The 16,519-nt window shown below is 39.9% G+C and overlaps 1 pseudogene; it reads right to left on the minus strand.

Annotated features, from left to right (window-relative positions):
• Positions 1–1,204: 1,204 nt before the first annotated feature.
• LOC131494527 (large ribosomal subunit protein eL32-like) lies at positions 1,205–10,642 on the minus strand (annotated as a pseudogene).
• Positions 10,643–16,519: the final 5,877 nt, after the last annotated feature.

The following is a 16,519-nucleotide window of genomic DNA, read 5'->3' on the forward strand; positions in this document are numbered from 1 at the left end:
AGCTCAAACTCACGAACTGAGAGGTCATGACCTGAACCAAAGTTGGCACTTAACCAACAGAGCCACCCAGGCACCCCATTTTTTTTTTAAAAGTTGATTTATTTTGAGAGCAAGCATGAGCAGGAGAAGGGCAGAGAGAGAATCCCAAGCAGGCCCTGTGCTGTCGGAGCAGAGTCTTATGCGGGGCTTGAACTCACAAACTGTGAGATTATGACCTGAGCCAAAATCGAGAGTCAGACGCTTAACTGACTGAGCCACCCAGGCACCCCGAGTCTGTGTTCTTCATAAAACATAATGTGGCATATGTTATTGACTAATTACTGGTGGTTATTAATTTTATCAGTTGGCGAAGATGGTGTCTGCCAGGTTTCTCCACTGTAAATTTCCTTCCCCGCCCCTTATTGATGTAATTCATGAGTATTTTGTGGACGTATAGTTTGAGACTGTAAAACCCATTCCTCATTCCACTTTGACCCACTAGTTTGAGAATGCATTGGTTTCTTGCCTCCGTTATTATAGTTCTAGTTGAAAAACATGATTTCATGGTGCCACAATTTTGTATTTGTTGACATTCTGCTATAAGGAAGACCTTTCTTTTCTTTCCACTTATTTTTTCACCTATATATAGGAGTATGAACTACTGGATTCCAATTTGTTTAGTGGGTCTTAATCCATTACTATCCTTATTTATTTTGGTGCTCAAACTGTCCCAGACTTGACCATTAAGAGACCTTTCAAATTGGTTTCTGTGTTCTTTTGATACCTCTCCTTCATGTTAGGAGTACTTCCTTACTCGCCCATTAGACTGGTGTTCCAGGTTCATCTTGGTCTTTCTCTGCCCTAGTCTGAGAATCAGCCATTCCTCCAAGGAGCCTTTGTTTCTTTTAGTGGAGGGTGATACATTTTTTGTGAGTGTGTGTGTAGTTTTATGGTTTTTTTAAAAAAATTTTTTTTTAACATTTATTTATTTTTGAGACAGAGACAGAGCATGAATGGGGGAGGGGCAGAGAGAGAGGGAGACACAGAATCGGAAGCAGGCTCCAGGCTCTGAGCCATCAGCCCAGAGCCTGACGCGGGGCTCGAACTCACGGACCGCGAGATCGTGACCTGAGCTGAAGTCGGACGCTCAACCGACTGAGCCACCCAGGCGCCCCTGTAGTTTTATGGTTTTATTAACACAAATACTATGTGTGTATAAGCTTGTCTATCCAATTTCTTTGCTGTGCAGCTTGGTGTTGGGATTGGTGACTCTGGCCAGCTGGGCTGCTCTTTCTAAAATGGATTTGGCGTTCTTGTAAGAGACCTTACGAATAATCTCTGCACAGTAAGATTTGTTGCACATCAGCAGTATGTCAAGCTCCTTGACATTGTGGACTTGGAATTTCCAGAAACAATTAGGCAGCATGTGCTTTGTTTTCTTGTTGCTCCTGGAACCAATGCTGGGCATCAAGATGTAGCCCTTGAGTCTTCTGTGTACCCTATTGTCAATGTCTCTGGATTTGTGCCAGTTGCACTTAATTTCGACCTATTAGTCTGGTGCCGGATGAACTTCTTGGTCCTCTTTTTAACCATGTTGGGCTTTACCAGAGGTCTGAGGGTGGCAGTGATGATGAGTAGGAGATGGCTGCCACCTCTGCAGGCATCACTGAAGAGTGTGGAGAGTGATACTTAGAAATCTATATCTGAACAGTAGCTGTGCTCATTGTTTTTTTTTTTTTTTTTTTTAATTTAAATTCAGGTTAGTTAACATATAGTGTAGTACTGATTCAGGAGTAGAACCCAGTGATTCATCACTTCCATATAACACCCAATGTTCCCAACAAGTGCCCTCCTCTTTTTTTTTTTTTTTTTTTTTTTTTTTTGGTGCAAAAAAGGTGATTTTATTAAAGCACGGGACAGGACACAGGTGCAGGAAGAACTGCACTGGGGTCCTGATGTGTAACTCATTATATACCCTTAGGTTGCCAGGGGGTCAGGGATAGAGTAAGTCTCTAAGGAATTTTGGAAGCAAGGTTTCCAAGACTTTGAGGGGCTAGCTGTTGCTAGGGAAATGCCATTTATTACCATTTAATAAAACTTCAGTCATGAGACCCTTCAGATGTATAGTGGGGGGCCATAAGTTTGGAGTGTGATTGCCAGCATATATTTTGGGGCAGTTGAAATAAAACAAGTTGACTTACAGGGTCCTCGAGGTTGGGATAATGTTAAGCTAAGGTTCTCTTTTGCCCCTAGCAAAGTGTCATTATTGAGGCAGTTGAGCTGAGTTGAGCTCTTTGGACCAACTGTTACTAGTTGAGGGGAGCCTAGAATGCAGGGACCTGAACCCAATTAGAAGGGATAATTGTCCCAAGTGACTGGTAAGAGGTAAGCCAGAGGATAAAAGGCATTGTTGTCTTAGGAACAAGGGAGGCCAAATAGGGTACACAGAGAGCAAAAGAGGCCGCTGAGCAATTGCCATAAATGGAGCTATGGGACCTGATATAGTATTGAGGGGCTCTGGCTTCTTGTTTTATTTCTATTTTTTATTAAAATTTTTTTTTAAGTTTATTCTGAGAGAGTAAGAGCGTGAGCAGGGGAAGGACAGAGAAGGAGAGAGAATCTCAAGCAGGCTCCACACTGACAGTGCATGGCCCAGCGAGGGGCTCAAACTCACAAACCGCACCATCATGATCTGAGCCAAGATCAAGAGTCAGATGCTTAAGTGACTGAGCCATGCAGACACCGCTCTGGCTCCTTGTTTTAAAGACTAGAGTTAAGGCAGACAATAGCAGAACATGGAACTAATGTTTTGTGGGAATAAACTACAGTAAATGTGAGCTCCTTTTCCTAGATCAAAGTCCATTTGATCCCTTCATTTTATATGCATGTTTTAAATAATTTTAAGTAACACATTTGAAACATATAAGCCATTCTTTTGGTCAGTCACAGAAACCAACTTTGTATAAACCCAGATTTTGACTTATTTTTCCTGTCTCAGTGGGCTCTTTACCTGAAGGCTGTGGCAATTCCAGTTCTAGACACAGGTCCTGATCCAGGACAGGCCTTATCAACAGCTGTGATGCCAACGCTTGGCAGGACTTAGAATTAAATTTTCCTTTAAGACTTGGGAACTGGTGGCTCAGTTAACACTGGGAAACAGTGTGGTACAGTAGAAGGGTTCTGAGCTTTGTGTTCAGAGTCCAGCCTCAAGTTTCTATTCTGTCATTTACTAGTTGTAGGTATAGTTGTAGTTGTACTATAGTTGTAGGTGGGTAGGTTGCTTAAATTAAAACTCCTTTCCTTACCTGTGAAATGGAGATTAATCTATACCTTACATGACTTATTTGCAGAACCTGTTTATGAAGTGTACCTAAAGTACAATTTGGGTTTACTGCTCAGAAAATGGTAGCTTCTTTGTAATTAGGACTACTACGATGTTCCATGTTGCTTCTTGAGTTGCCCTATTGTGAAACATTCCTGGGATTCTCTAGGAATGACCACCAGATACTTGCAACTCAGAGGAATAGCAATTTCTTTCTCCATTCCAATGGGACTGGAGGTTTTGCACTCAGCATTTACTTACTCACTTATTCCACTATGTCTTTCTGTATGGTGGAAGCTGGGAAACCTGGGGTTCTGGATGAGAATCCATTTCCACCAGTTAGACACACTTGTGTGGTATTTGGAGCACTGCTTAACTATCTGTTAGTGAAAAGCAAGGTAGAGTAGATGCTGGCTTTTTTTGTGGCAATGATTCTACCACTTGACCCCTTGGTGAGGGTCGAGGGGTGACTGTAGTGATGATGGCAGTCGATTTGTACTGATTTCATTGATTGCAGAAGCATTCCAGGGTTTACTCCCTAGTGTCATGGGGGCAAGAGGCTGTTGTGGAGATGGTAGAAGCTTCTTGATTCTACACCTTCTTCCTGAAGGCAGAGGAAGCGACTCCCTTGGCAGGCAAATTTGGCATTGTTGTTTCACAAGTCCTTCTTGGAGTCAGCCTTGAGCCCATTTATCCAGCATTCTAATGATATTCCAATGAGGACTTGATTGTATTGAATCCCTTTTTCCTGAAGATAGCTAGAATGACTTTGGTTTTTTTCAGTTGAATGCTGTCAGATACAATTTCCACTGTCTAATTTTGTTCACGTTCTATTGGTCATATGCTCAGGCTTGTGACTACAGATCCTGGTCTTGTACCTTGCCTTCCACTTTTGAGACTTGTTCTGGGACTAGAGCCTTGACTCAAACCTGTCCTGTAGCCATGCACAGATATTCTGATTGGTACCTGCTGGCCTGAGGGAGCTCTAGCTTTTATTGCTGCTTAAGTTCCCCCACTGGGCTCCACTTGTCTGACTGGACTGCCTAGTGCATACTGTTGCTTGGGGTATCTTGAACTTGATACAGCTTTTGAACTCCATGAGTGGACTTCCCAACTGCCTCCCTTAATAGCCATTCATTCTCCCAGCCTGACTCTGGTCTTAAGCTGAGATGATTCTTGTGGTCTGTTCTCTATGGCCATGAATGATCCATGGCACCATGTACCATTGGCTTGATCACAGATCTCCATTGGGTTAGTTCCATGGCACTCGCCCTTTACCTAGAAGAGTTTAGGGTGAGGCACCAGTATATATTACTAGGTACTCATTTTAGATCACATGCAGAAATAGTAAATCTTATAAACCAAATTGTGCAAAAATATCAAAAAGTCTACTTTTCATATGTTTCCAGTTAGAGAAGATTTAAACTGCTCCTGAAGTAGTTCTCTATTGTGAAGAAATTGAAGGATGCCATTGTTTTTAAAATGTTTCTACTGAAGTCACCATATGTTTCTACCTATGCCATGATTGATAAAAAAGATGATTTTTCCCCCATCTTTAAGAGGATAGGAATAGTTTTTATTTTGGTTGAATTATAAAATTTGTCAGAGTAGTAAGTAGGTTAAACAGTGCTACACAAATTTTCTTATAACCAATGAGAAAATACATAAGTGAAAAGTTTCAGTTTGGGGGTGCCTGGGTGGCTCAGTCAGTTGAGCTTCCGACTTCAGCTTAGGTCATGATCTCACTGTCCATGAGTTCAAGCCCCACGTCGGGCTCTGTGCTGACAGCCTGGAGCCCATTTTGGATTCTGTGTCTCCATCTCTCTTCTAATAAGTACTCCATAGTACAGTAAGATATAAAACAAATTCTTATTTTATTTTTTATTTATTTTAATTTTTTTTAATGTTTATTTACTTTTGAGAGAGAGAGAGGGAGAGAGACAGCGTGAGCGGAGAAGGGTCAGAGAGAGAGAGGGAGATGCAGAATCCGAAGCAGGCTCCGGGGCTCCGAGCTGTCAGCCCAGAGCCCGACGCGGGGCTTGAACTCACAAGCTGTGAGATCATGACCCAAGCTGAAGTTGGACGCTCAACCAACTGAGCCACCCAGGCGCCCCAACAAATTCTTATTTTAAATAAGAGCTTTATCCCCTAGCTAAAATTTGTATTTGAGAGACTGAATGTACACATGGACAATGGTCAGACTATATATACAAATAGAACTTTGACCCACAACCTGCAGCAACCTGCCTAGGAAACTCATTTCTTTCTTTCTTTTTTTTCCTCCTTTTTTAAATTAATAGCCAGCCTTGGAAGCCAGAATGTTATCAAATCAGATTTGGAGGAGGTCAGACAGCTATTTTTAGTAATAATCCAGGCAGCCAAACAATAACCTCTGTAACACTTGGCCCCAAAGTAATCAGGACTTGATTAATAACTGACAGCTTCCCTAATCTTTGCCCCTGCTTCCAGCTGAGGAGCAATTGGAGAAAGCCAAATGTGCCCCCTAATCAGTCACATATCATGCCCCCCTTCTAGTTACCCCACCACCTCCGATCAGGGCATACCTAAATCATTCCCTTTGCTCCATTATGAAATACCCCATTCCTCTGCTTGCCTTGAGTCTTTGACAAAACTGTAGTATGGTGACTGACTCTCTTGCTATATAGCAAGCTCTGAATAAATAGCCTGCACCTGTTCTCATTTGGTTGGTCTTGCTTTATTTCCACATATCAATAGTGTCTAGGGAATCTTATAAAGTTGTTTCTTTTTTCCCTCTTGCCTTGAGTATGCTGATATTCTCAAAGTCCTGAGTCATTAATTTAAGGTTTCTTGATCTCTCAACTTTCCTGTTAGTAGAAATCTGTGTCTTCTGATTTGAACTTTAATTAAGGCTGAATTTGAAAATTTGGCTTATAATTTAAAATTCAACATTCTCTATCCATAATGAAATAGTTTGTCTATGGTTCTAGATTGCATTATAACTAATATTTTTTTTTACCAAAGATTGTTAAATTTGGAGCCCATTCTGAATGTTAACTAGAATACACCCATTAATTTAGTTTTATGTGTATGCTTATGTTTCTCCTCTGAGAAATGCAAATAATTAAGCAGGTGTCGACAAACTACAGTGCCTCATTTTTCCTTAAGTGTTTCCTGGCCTTCTAACATCTTCTCCTTATTAGTATTCTCATCTTATTACAGTCTTTATTTCTTTTTATTCTCTCTTCTTCCCTCGCATTATAGTAAGTCATTGTTTTTCAAATTGTGGTCCTCAAGCCACCTATATTACCCAAGAATCATGTCAAAATGCAGATTCTTGGGCCTCAGTTAATATCTACTGAAGCAGACTCTGGAGTGGGTTTCAGGAATTTGCATCTCAAACATGTCCCTCAGATGATTTCTGTATACATCACATTCATTTTAATCTTTGCATCTGTCTATATATGTTTACCTATGTATCTGTATACAGACTCCAATTTAGGAATCACTGGTCTATGTGACAGGCACTTGACAGGCATTATAATTTATCGCCATTTTCAAGATTAAAGAGATAATTTCTACTTTATTATTAAGGGGGACTGTGGCTCAAGATAGTGACTTGTCCATGCTCACAGCTAGGAAATTATAGAACTGGGAGTACAAGCCAGATTTCCAACCCAGAAATAATCCTTTATGTCAAAGAAAAAAATCTTTACCTTTTCTATGGGGACTAACCTTAATGCCTTACTGAGTCACTCATCCAATTCAGCTGCCAGAGTCTCTTTGGTAGCTGGATATAGACCTAGGCTAAGTTGTGAGATATGTTTTTGTCAGTGAAACTTAATCATCATCCCATTTATAAGATAAAGCAACATCTCAGTGGGGAACCTTGAGCAAAGGTGTAAATGATGAATTGCACCCAGGGCAGTTGTGGACGATTGGCTTAGAGCAGCAAGCAATATAGTTTCAGCAACGAATCCTGTGATTGTTGAGATTGGGACTAAACTTGAACTACGGGGATCTAAGTTCATTTTCTTTTGGCAAAACATCTTTAAGGGAAAGTCTTAAAAAGGCTTATAAAAACTTAAAAGGCCCTTGGACATCAAATGGCTCTTACAAATTAATCAGAAACATACGGATTAGATTTCTCATAAAATACATTTAAGTTTAAAATTATGGGAAAAAGCATCAGGCAAAATGTCTTTTAGGTTTGTCCAAACCAAACCCTAAATGCTTGGGAAAAGTTGGAAATACTTTAACAAAAGCAGGATGACACTGAGTACATATGTGGCATCTTTAGGTGACACAGGAAAACAGAATCCCTTTCTATAGTGGGGTGGGGCCTGAACTCACATGGAAATGTAGAAAGCAGCTCTAGCAGGTTTTGGTGATGCTAGGTAGTGGGATAAAAGTTTCAAGAGGAGACAGGAAGGGAGGAGGAGAGTTTGGAGTATGAGGAGATGGGCTTTCACTCTTTCTAGGGAGGCTGGCATTCTTTTTCTCCCTCAGTGCTGGCTCATTCCCACCCTTTGCGAGTCTTCTAGGAGCAACCTGGGTGTAAAGGAGTGGTATATGGCCAGGTGGCAGAAAAATCTACATTTAATCCTAGCTCTGTCTTTTCCTAGCTGGCTGATGATCTAAGGCACTACCGTCTAAGACAGAGGGATGACTACTGTAATCCATGAGGCTCACTAAGCCTCCATTTCCCATCCATTAAATAGGAGGTAGTACAGTCTTTGGCTGTAGTGTTGTAAAGGTTTGGGTGAGATGATTGTTTAATTCATTGAAGCACTAATTCGTGGCACCTTCTAAGGTTATTCTTTGACATAATCTTAATGTACTTGTTCTGAGATTTCTAAGGAAAAGGGAGACTTGCTACACAGAATGCATCAAGATTGAGGAATGGAGAAGGGTCTGGGGGAAAGAAGGGTTTTCCTTGCGTCCAGGTGGAAGAGAAATTTTAGCACTGAATTTATTATTTTTTAATGTTTATTTATTTTTAGAGAGAGAGACAGAGAGGGAGAGAGACAGTGTGAGTGAGGGAGGGGAAGATAGAGAGAGGGAGACACAGAATCCAAAACAGGCTTCAGGCTCTGAGCTGTCAGCACAGAGACTGATGTGGGGCTTGAACGCAGGGACTGTGAGATAGTGTCCTGAGCCAAAGTTGGACGCTTAATGGACTGAGCCACCCAGGTGCCCCAGCACTGAATTCAGAACTAAATGTGGAAATGAGTGTTCCCTTGTATGGAGGGGTGAATGTGATCTATTAGTTCTTCCTTTGGATGCAGACAGCTTTTGAGTCTTAAAAAAAATAAGTATCAGTATGGATGCACAAGTGGTTAGTCTTCTAAATTTGTATTCTGTTTTGGAAATGATCTAGTTTTTTAATAATATATATTTTTGTATGAACTATTGTTCCAAAGAATTTTGAGGCTGCAAAAATCTTTCCATGGACATGGTACCTTTCCAAAACCAAAAGGAAAGGTTATTGTAAATGAATAATTTGAGTGTTATGAAAATCCTCAATCCAGTTTGATCAGTTTCTTCCCTCCTCTCTGATCTAGGCTTCTGTGTAGAGAGCATGGCCTCCATAAGGGTAACTCAACTTTTTGTAAAGCTGACTAGGTCTTTGGAAGTGACCCAACTTTTCTCCCTCCTCCAACCCAAACTCACAGCTTACTCAAAGCTTGGGGAGAGGGAGTACCTGACTAAATTTGTCTATTTTTGGAATCCACCCACAAAAATGATTTCTTTTAAAATGTTTTGGTTACTGTCTTCCAGTTTAAAAAATAGCTTGAATTAAAATGCATAGACACAGCCATCATATAGTTGAATATAAACTCTGGATGTTTTATAAAATGTTAGATACTTTTAGAAATATGTAAGCATCTAGGTATGTTAATAACTTGTTCTTAGATCCTTTACATTTATTTTTGTGTTTGTATTTGTCACCTTGTAGACCATGGATCAAATAAAACACACCTGTCAAGTTGGAAAATGAATGTGAATCTCCTAATTGGTTGCATAATCATTTTTTCATCTGCGTGACTACATACATATTTAATTATAGATTTTTGAATGGGAGCTCAAATGCAACAATTTAACGTTACCATGAGAATTCAATTTATTTTCTTAAATTTATGTTTATGTTTTTGCTTATGCATTATGGTTGTTACACATTTTAGGGGTATGTGTACAATGGAAAACACCCATTTACTGCTGAGAACCTCTTGTTAAAACTGGGTTGTGTAAACTCAGACCAGTGTGTTACATAATAAGACAATTTACAATCATCATGATAACAGAGGCTGTTTTCTGGAAAGAAAAGATAACAATATCTGTAAAACTGCACCTGCAAGGAGGCTATAATTTCTGTGTGGCTGTGACAGACAATGTGAATCATGGATTATTACCATTTTTTTTAAGGGCTCCATGCATTTCCCATTATTTATTATAGCTCCTATAGGACCTGCTCCAGTATACTCCCATGGATTGAGATATATATTCAGACACACAGATGTATATATAGTTATATACTTCTATACATATATTACATGCACACATTACACTTGTAATTTATAGCAAAGAAAATAAATAAGCTCAGTGGTTAAAATCTTGCAAAACACCCAAACTCAGACAAAAGGAACCTTTACATCTGCCTGTTAGGCTTAACTCGAAGGATTCTCAAAGCTGCTGACCAGATTTTCAAGGAGAAAGCTCAATCTCGTTAATGAACCATAGCCAAAGTCCAGGGTTCCCTCTGGTGTACATGTAGCCAGTGGCTTCATTTGTCACTTGGCTTTGGGCTCTGCTGAGCTGCATCCAACCCCAAGTGCCCATGCATATGACTGATTCCAGCAAAACCCAATGGAGTTCTTTTTTTTTTTTCCCCTCCACTTTCCCTGTTGTCATCACGCTGTTTAGAAGCCCCATTGTCTTGGTGCCAAATGATTCCCTGCTGCAAATGAATCACTTCTGTGAAATACTTATAGGATAATCAATTAGATATTTAATAATTCTACATGGCGACAGGGAAAAACAAAGTGTCAAGTTTGATAGGTTTACTTTTTCTTTCTTGATTACCTTGACCATTCTCAAACATTTCTAGTCCTACACTTTCTGTATTGATTACTTACTGCCACAGTAATGCTGAGTAACAACTATGCAACCTCAGCAACACAATTAGCATTTATTCCTCATTCTGGAGTCAGCTGGGGATTAGCTAGAGGGTCTTGCTGATCTTGGCAGGGCTTGCTTACTCATATGGGGGGTATTGGGCCGTTGAATGGTCTAAGATGGCCTCAGCTGGGGCAACTGACCTTTGCTAGGTGTCTTCATCTTCTGGCAGTTGAGTCCAATCATGTTCTTATGGTGTTGGCAAGGTGTGAGAAAGAGGTTAAGCTCAACTGTGAAGCACTTTTCAAATCTTCTTGTGTCAGAATTGCTAACATCTCATTGGCCAAAGCAAACCATGTGGATGAGCCTAGGGTCAGACTGGTGGACATTGCCAAATTACATGGCAAAGAGCACAGATCTAGAAAAAGGTGAAGAGTTAGGACCATGCTTTTGATGTATTATGCCCTTCCTCCCATAGAACTACTTCTCAGGAAAGGATTCAAGTAATATTTCTAGTGAGCTGCAGTGACTGTTTTGTGCAAATATAATGCATTGCCAACACCATGGCTGCTTTTATAAGATAAAAATATAGAAGAAAAGGAATGAGGCTCTGTGGTGGGTTAAAGATGTCCACTAATTCTTAGACTCTTCCTCTCGGGGAGTGACAATTTCTCTATCCCTTTCAACTTGAGCTGGACCGGTGGCTATTTAATAGAACACAGTGGAAGTGGCCCATTGTCTTCTTCTGGGCCCAGCCCTAGAGGAGATGGGCAGCTTCCATATCCCCCCTCTTGGAATATTCATTCTTGTCATATCCTCATTCAGAACACAGTTGTGGTGAGATAAAAACCCAAGCCACATGGAGAGGCTATATGTGGGCTCTCTGGTCAAAAGTTAGCCTCAGCTGCCAGCCTTGTGATGTCAATGGTTCAGCCTAGTTTGGCTCCAGATGACTATAGTCCCAGCCAATGTGAAGAACATGCCTGCTTTGGCTAGCTTGGCCAAGAATGTGACAGATAATAAAACAATTATTGTTTATTTAAGTTGCTAATATTTGGGCTGGTTTGTTATACAGCTATAGATAACTCAAACAAGTTTATGAGCCAGTTTCCAGGCATTGGATCAGGGTGAAAGAGGTATTTTTGATGTAGGAGTGTTTCTAGGGACTTTAAAAAGGCAGGGACCTATTTTTACTTAAACTTAGAGCCAACTTCATAAATAGTTCTCTGGAAAAGTAAATGCAGTTTATCAAGGGTGCTGACTTGTAAGTAGAAAAGCATAAATCTTAGACCTTGGCCATTGTAGGTTTTGCCATATCATCACCTTGGACTCCGTTGTTGGCTGTAGAGAGTTCAACAGAGAGCTCTTTGAGCAAGAGGAGCTACCTTGTCTCTTATCACTTCCTAATGCATGCATGTGCTTACGTGTGTGTTTGTGTGTACTGCCAATTTCATTCTTCAGTGCCACCCAGCATGATTCAGGGCTTGTGTTTCACCCATTCATTGATAAATACCTATCTCTGCCTTGACATTGTATTTAATTTTGAAAGAGATTTGCTCTTGTGGCTGGCAAATCCCATCATGTCTTCTCAGGACAAATAGCATCTCTATTTGAATTGCCACCTGCTATGAGTCCTCCAGACTTTTGCTTCTTCCTTATTGCAGGTGGTCTGAAGCTGCCTGTACCATCATTTAACTCAGATGATTCTCCATTTAGCTGCAAATTCCTATCTGGTCACTTTTTTCTTTTAGTACCTCCGACCTTTATTGAGGTATAATTGACAAAACTGTATATAAAGTATACAGTGTAATGATTTGATGTGTACATTGTGAAATATTTGTCATAATCAAGTTAATGAACACATCTACCTCCTCACATAACCACCCCTTTGTGTGTGTGTGTTGAAAACATTTAAGATCTATACTCTCAGCAAATTTTAAGTATACAATACAGTATTAAGTATAATCACATGCTGTGTATTAGATCCTTGGAACCTGTTCATTTTAAGTGAAAGTTTGTATCTTTTGACCTACTTCTCTCCATTTCTTCCACCTCTCCGCTCCTGGCAACCATCATTCTATTCTGCTTCTAGGAGTTAAACTTTTTTTTTTTTTTTTTTTTAAGGTTCCACAAATAGATGATACCATACAGTATTTTTCTTTCTCTTTCTGGCTTATTACACTTAACAGAATGCCCTTCAGATTCATCTACATTGTTGCAAATGGCAGGATTTTCTTTTACTTTTATGGCCGAATAATATTCCATTGTGTGTATTTGTATGTGTACATATATATACATACCACATCTTCTTTATCCATTCATCTGTTGATGGATACTTGGACTGCTTCCATAGTTTGGCTTTGTAAATAAATAATGCTGCAGTAAACATAGGGGTGCATATGTCCCTTCAAATTAGTGTTTTTGTATTCTTTGGGTAAATATCCAGTATTGCAATTATTGGATCATATGGTAGTTCTATTTTTAATTTTTCTTTTCTTTTTCTTTCTTTTTTTTTGAGAGAGACTGCATGTGTGCACAATCAGGGGAGTGGCAGAGAGGGGAGTGAGAGAGAGAATCTTAAGCAGGCTCCACATGCAGTCATTTAACTGACTGAGCCATCTGGGTGCCCCCGATTTTTTTATTAAGAAACCTCTATTCTGTCTTCCACAGTGACTATTCACTTTACATTCTCACTAACAATATACAAAGGTTCCTTTTTCTGTCATTGCCAACACCTGTTAGCTCTTCTTGATAATAGCCATGCTAACAAGTATGAGGTGATATCTGTGACTCTTAAACAGATAAGCCACCAAAGAACCAGGGGCAAACTGCAAGCCTGGTACAGTGAAGATAGCTCTGGACTCAGGCTTAGAAGATTTATTACCACCTAACTGTGTGATGTCTGTGAGTCTCTTAAGCTTCCCTGGGTCTCCAGTTCCTTATTGTAAAGTGGGGGCTCATTAGAGACGACAGTCCTGTAAAGCCCCTCATAGCCCTATAATTCTTATATTTTATGGAGCACCTGGACACACTAACATTGACTTTTGGAAACTCCTGAGGGTTCTTTCCATAATGTAGGCAGTGTGGGTTGTCCTAAGGAACATGTACCTTAGGAAAGAGGATGACTATCATGCTTCAGATCCTTATGTCCTGGCTCTCCTTGTTTACCTGCATGTTGAAAATGGGATCCATGGTCTTAACAGTTCTTTGATGTACTGCCAGTATTTGCTGGAGCAAACGAAAGGGAGGATTCAGGCTAGAGTAAAGAGGAACAGCTGACAAAAAAATAAGTCCTTTCACTTCAATGCTTTGAAAACCTAGTTCTTTTCTTCATGGTGGAGAGGAGGTCTCAAGATCTCTCCTGGGTATGGAGGGCTGAGTCCCCATCCCACCCACTCTCTCACCACATATACTTCAGCATTTTATGAGCTGTTGGGAATAGCTCCTAACTCCTAGGGTAGCTCTGGGATTAGCACATCCTGGCCTGGATTCATTCCCTCAGGAGATAGGGGGCTAGACTTTGGGGTACATGCTAAGGGAAGCATACCATATGGTCAGATGAAGACCATATTGGCACCTGTTTCTGTGACAAAGCTCTGGGGTGATTAATGGTGCACTAAAATGATGAGCACTACATTAGAAACTTGGAAAGGTATATTCACACACTCATGGCAAACACGGCAGTGATTTGGATGTATCCAACCACTTTTCAAGTGCTAGGAGGTCAGCAAAAACATAAAGCTTGTCTTGGTCAGAATTTTTTTCCTCATAATTTTTAAACTCATGTACATTTTAATGGACATTTAATCATATGTTTCAGATTTATTTACACTAAAATCATCAAAATGTTTTGCAAGAGTGATTCAAGGTCCAAGAAGCCTTTTTGAGTTTTTTAAAGGTTTTTTAAAGACTTTTTTTCTTTAAATTTTTTTTAATGTTTATTCATTTTTGAAAGAGAGAGACAGAGCACAAGCAGGGGTGGGGCGGAGAGAGAGAGGAGGACACAGAATCTGAAGTAGGCTCCAGTCTCTGAGCTGTCAGCACAGAACCCGACCCGGGGCTCGACCTCACAAACCGCGAGATCATGACCTGAGCCGAAGTTGGATGCTCAACCGACTGAGCCCCCTAGGTGACCCCCTTTTTTTCTTATAAATAGGAAGCCATGTATCACTGAGAACAAACAAACTTGAACCCCAAAAGGTTCAAGTTTGATTTGAAACTTACAAGTCCTGAAGAATATTCTGTTGTGAAATTGATTCCCTCATAGCTGTTCCTTAGAAATTTATGGGGAAACAGCTGAGCATTTCAGCAGAATACTATCTTATTTTCTAAAATTAGTGAGTATCCTGAAATGTATCCTACAAATTAGCAATGTTATAGCTAGTTTCCCCCTTTTTATAGCATTACTTGCTTTTGATACATTTTTCAATGCTTATTTTTTCTGCATTGGGTGAAGCATGAAACCAGATCATAAGCAGAGATTTTATGTCAAGGAAGTTTCTCCATGTCCAGTTCTCTGAAATACATGATATAAATTGCTCTTATGTGAGCCTGTCATTTTCTTTCCTGAAGTTTGTGGTGTATGTGTGTGTATTGTTTTGATAGAAGAATAAGCCTTCCTAAGCTTTATATGCTTTGCACTGTGAATCTACTATAATTTTAAATATGGCTGTTCAAGGTAAGATTAGTTTTAAAACTAATCTTAATATGAAAGCAATTCATATTAAGTTTACTTAATTCATTTGGTGTTTACTCACTACCTACATGTAATGAATTGGATGGGTCTGAAAACTGTTTTCAACAATCTTAAACGTTAATTCTTGTTTTAGCATTAACATCTTATTATAGATAAAAAAAAGTCTGTAAGTGGCAGAAACACCTTTTGGAGAAATGAATAGGTTAAAAAAAATGAACCACTAAAATTTATCAATTCCATAATCACAGCCAATGAAGTGACTGACTAGAAACTTCCCCAGGTTCACATCCTTTCCAGCTGTTCAGAGGAACTCTATCAGATCTGCCTGGGAGAGCAATAAAGAGACTTGGTGGCAAAACACAACACAAATAATTGCTCATCCTGTGTGAAATGCCTTCCATCCGCTTTGGGGAAAACCTCCTTGCGGCAGGAAGAAGCCAGGTAGCACGGAATAAAAGGATACGTGGTTTCTGCCAAGCAAGTACCCAAGAGCCAGCTGGCTAAGAAGGACTTGTGGGCGGAGACCCAGATTTGAAGAGCAAAAGCCACAGGAAAAACAAGGATTGCACCAGCTTCAGAAACAAGCACTTAATGGCCTCATCGAAGACGTTGGGGAGGGAGGGGGTGGAATTCACATAAACAAAGGTAAACAAACTTAAAAACATGCTTTATAGGCCTGGTGTAGTGTGTTAGCTGTTAGGGGCCTCTGCAAGTGCCCAAGGATGTGTCATTGTGGGTGGTTATGGCTCTTGGAAAAATGTAGAACTGTGCTGGTCTTCGCTGGGGTGGTGCAGGTAAATTGCTGCACTTTTATGTGGAGGTTGAAATCTTTTTATGATTCACTTGCAAACTGGGTCACGCCCTGCCGTCCAAATGCTGGTCACATTCATCTTCATTCTGAATTTGAATACATCTACATTATCGGTGTTGCAGTTTAATAATTCTGTAACACCTCTTTTGTGAAGAATTCAGAGAACACATTGCATGTAGTTACAAATGATGTCAAAGCAGAAACCCTCAAAAAGTACGACCCACTTGTCCGTGCATATATATGTGAAACTCCCCTTTAAATGTTCATGTTACTTTTTTTTAATTTAAAGTGAAAATATTTTGATAAATGACATGGATTCCATGTGAGAAGAGGGCTTATAGACAGGTTTGTAGGGAAGTGAGAGTCTTCTTGGCAAAATTTCCAGTTTAGAGTTTTTGACGTACAAGTTCTTATTTAGATTTAGTTTAGGCTTATTATAGTAAAGCAAAAAAAATCAAAATTCTTTTTTTTTTTATTTGAGAAACAAAAATCTCCAAGTTTCTTCCCTTCTCCTCACAATCTAAACAAAATTCAAATACCCATTACAACTTTGTTTCATCTTTAGAGGCCTTTACTCAAAGAAGCCAAAGAATTTAGACTTCTCTGCTCCATCCCC

Source organism: Neofelis nebulosa, chromosome 14 (assembly GCF_028018385.1).
Source record: "Neofelis nebulosa isolate mNeoNeb1 chromosome 14, mNeoNeb1.pri, whole genome shotgun sequence".
NCBI lineage: Eukaryota > Metazoa > Chordata > Mammalia > Carnivora > Felidae > Neofelis > Neofelis nebulosa.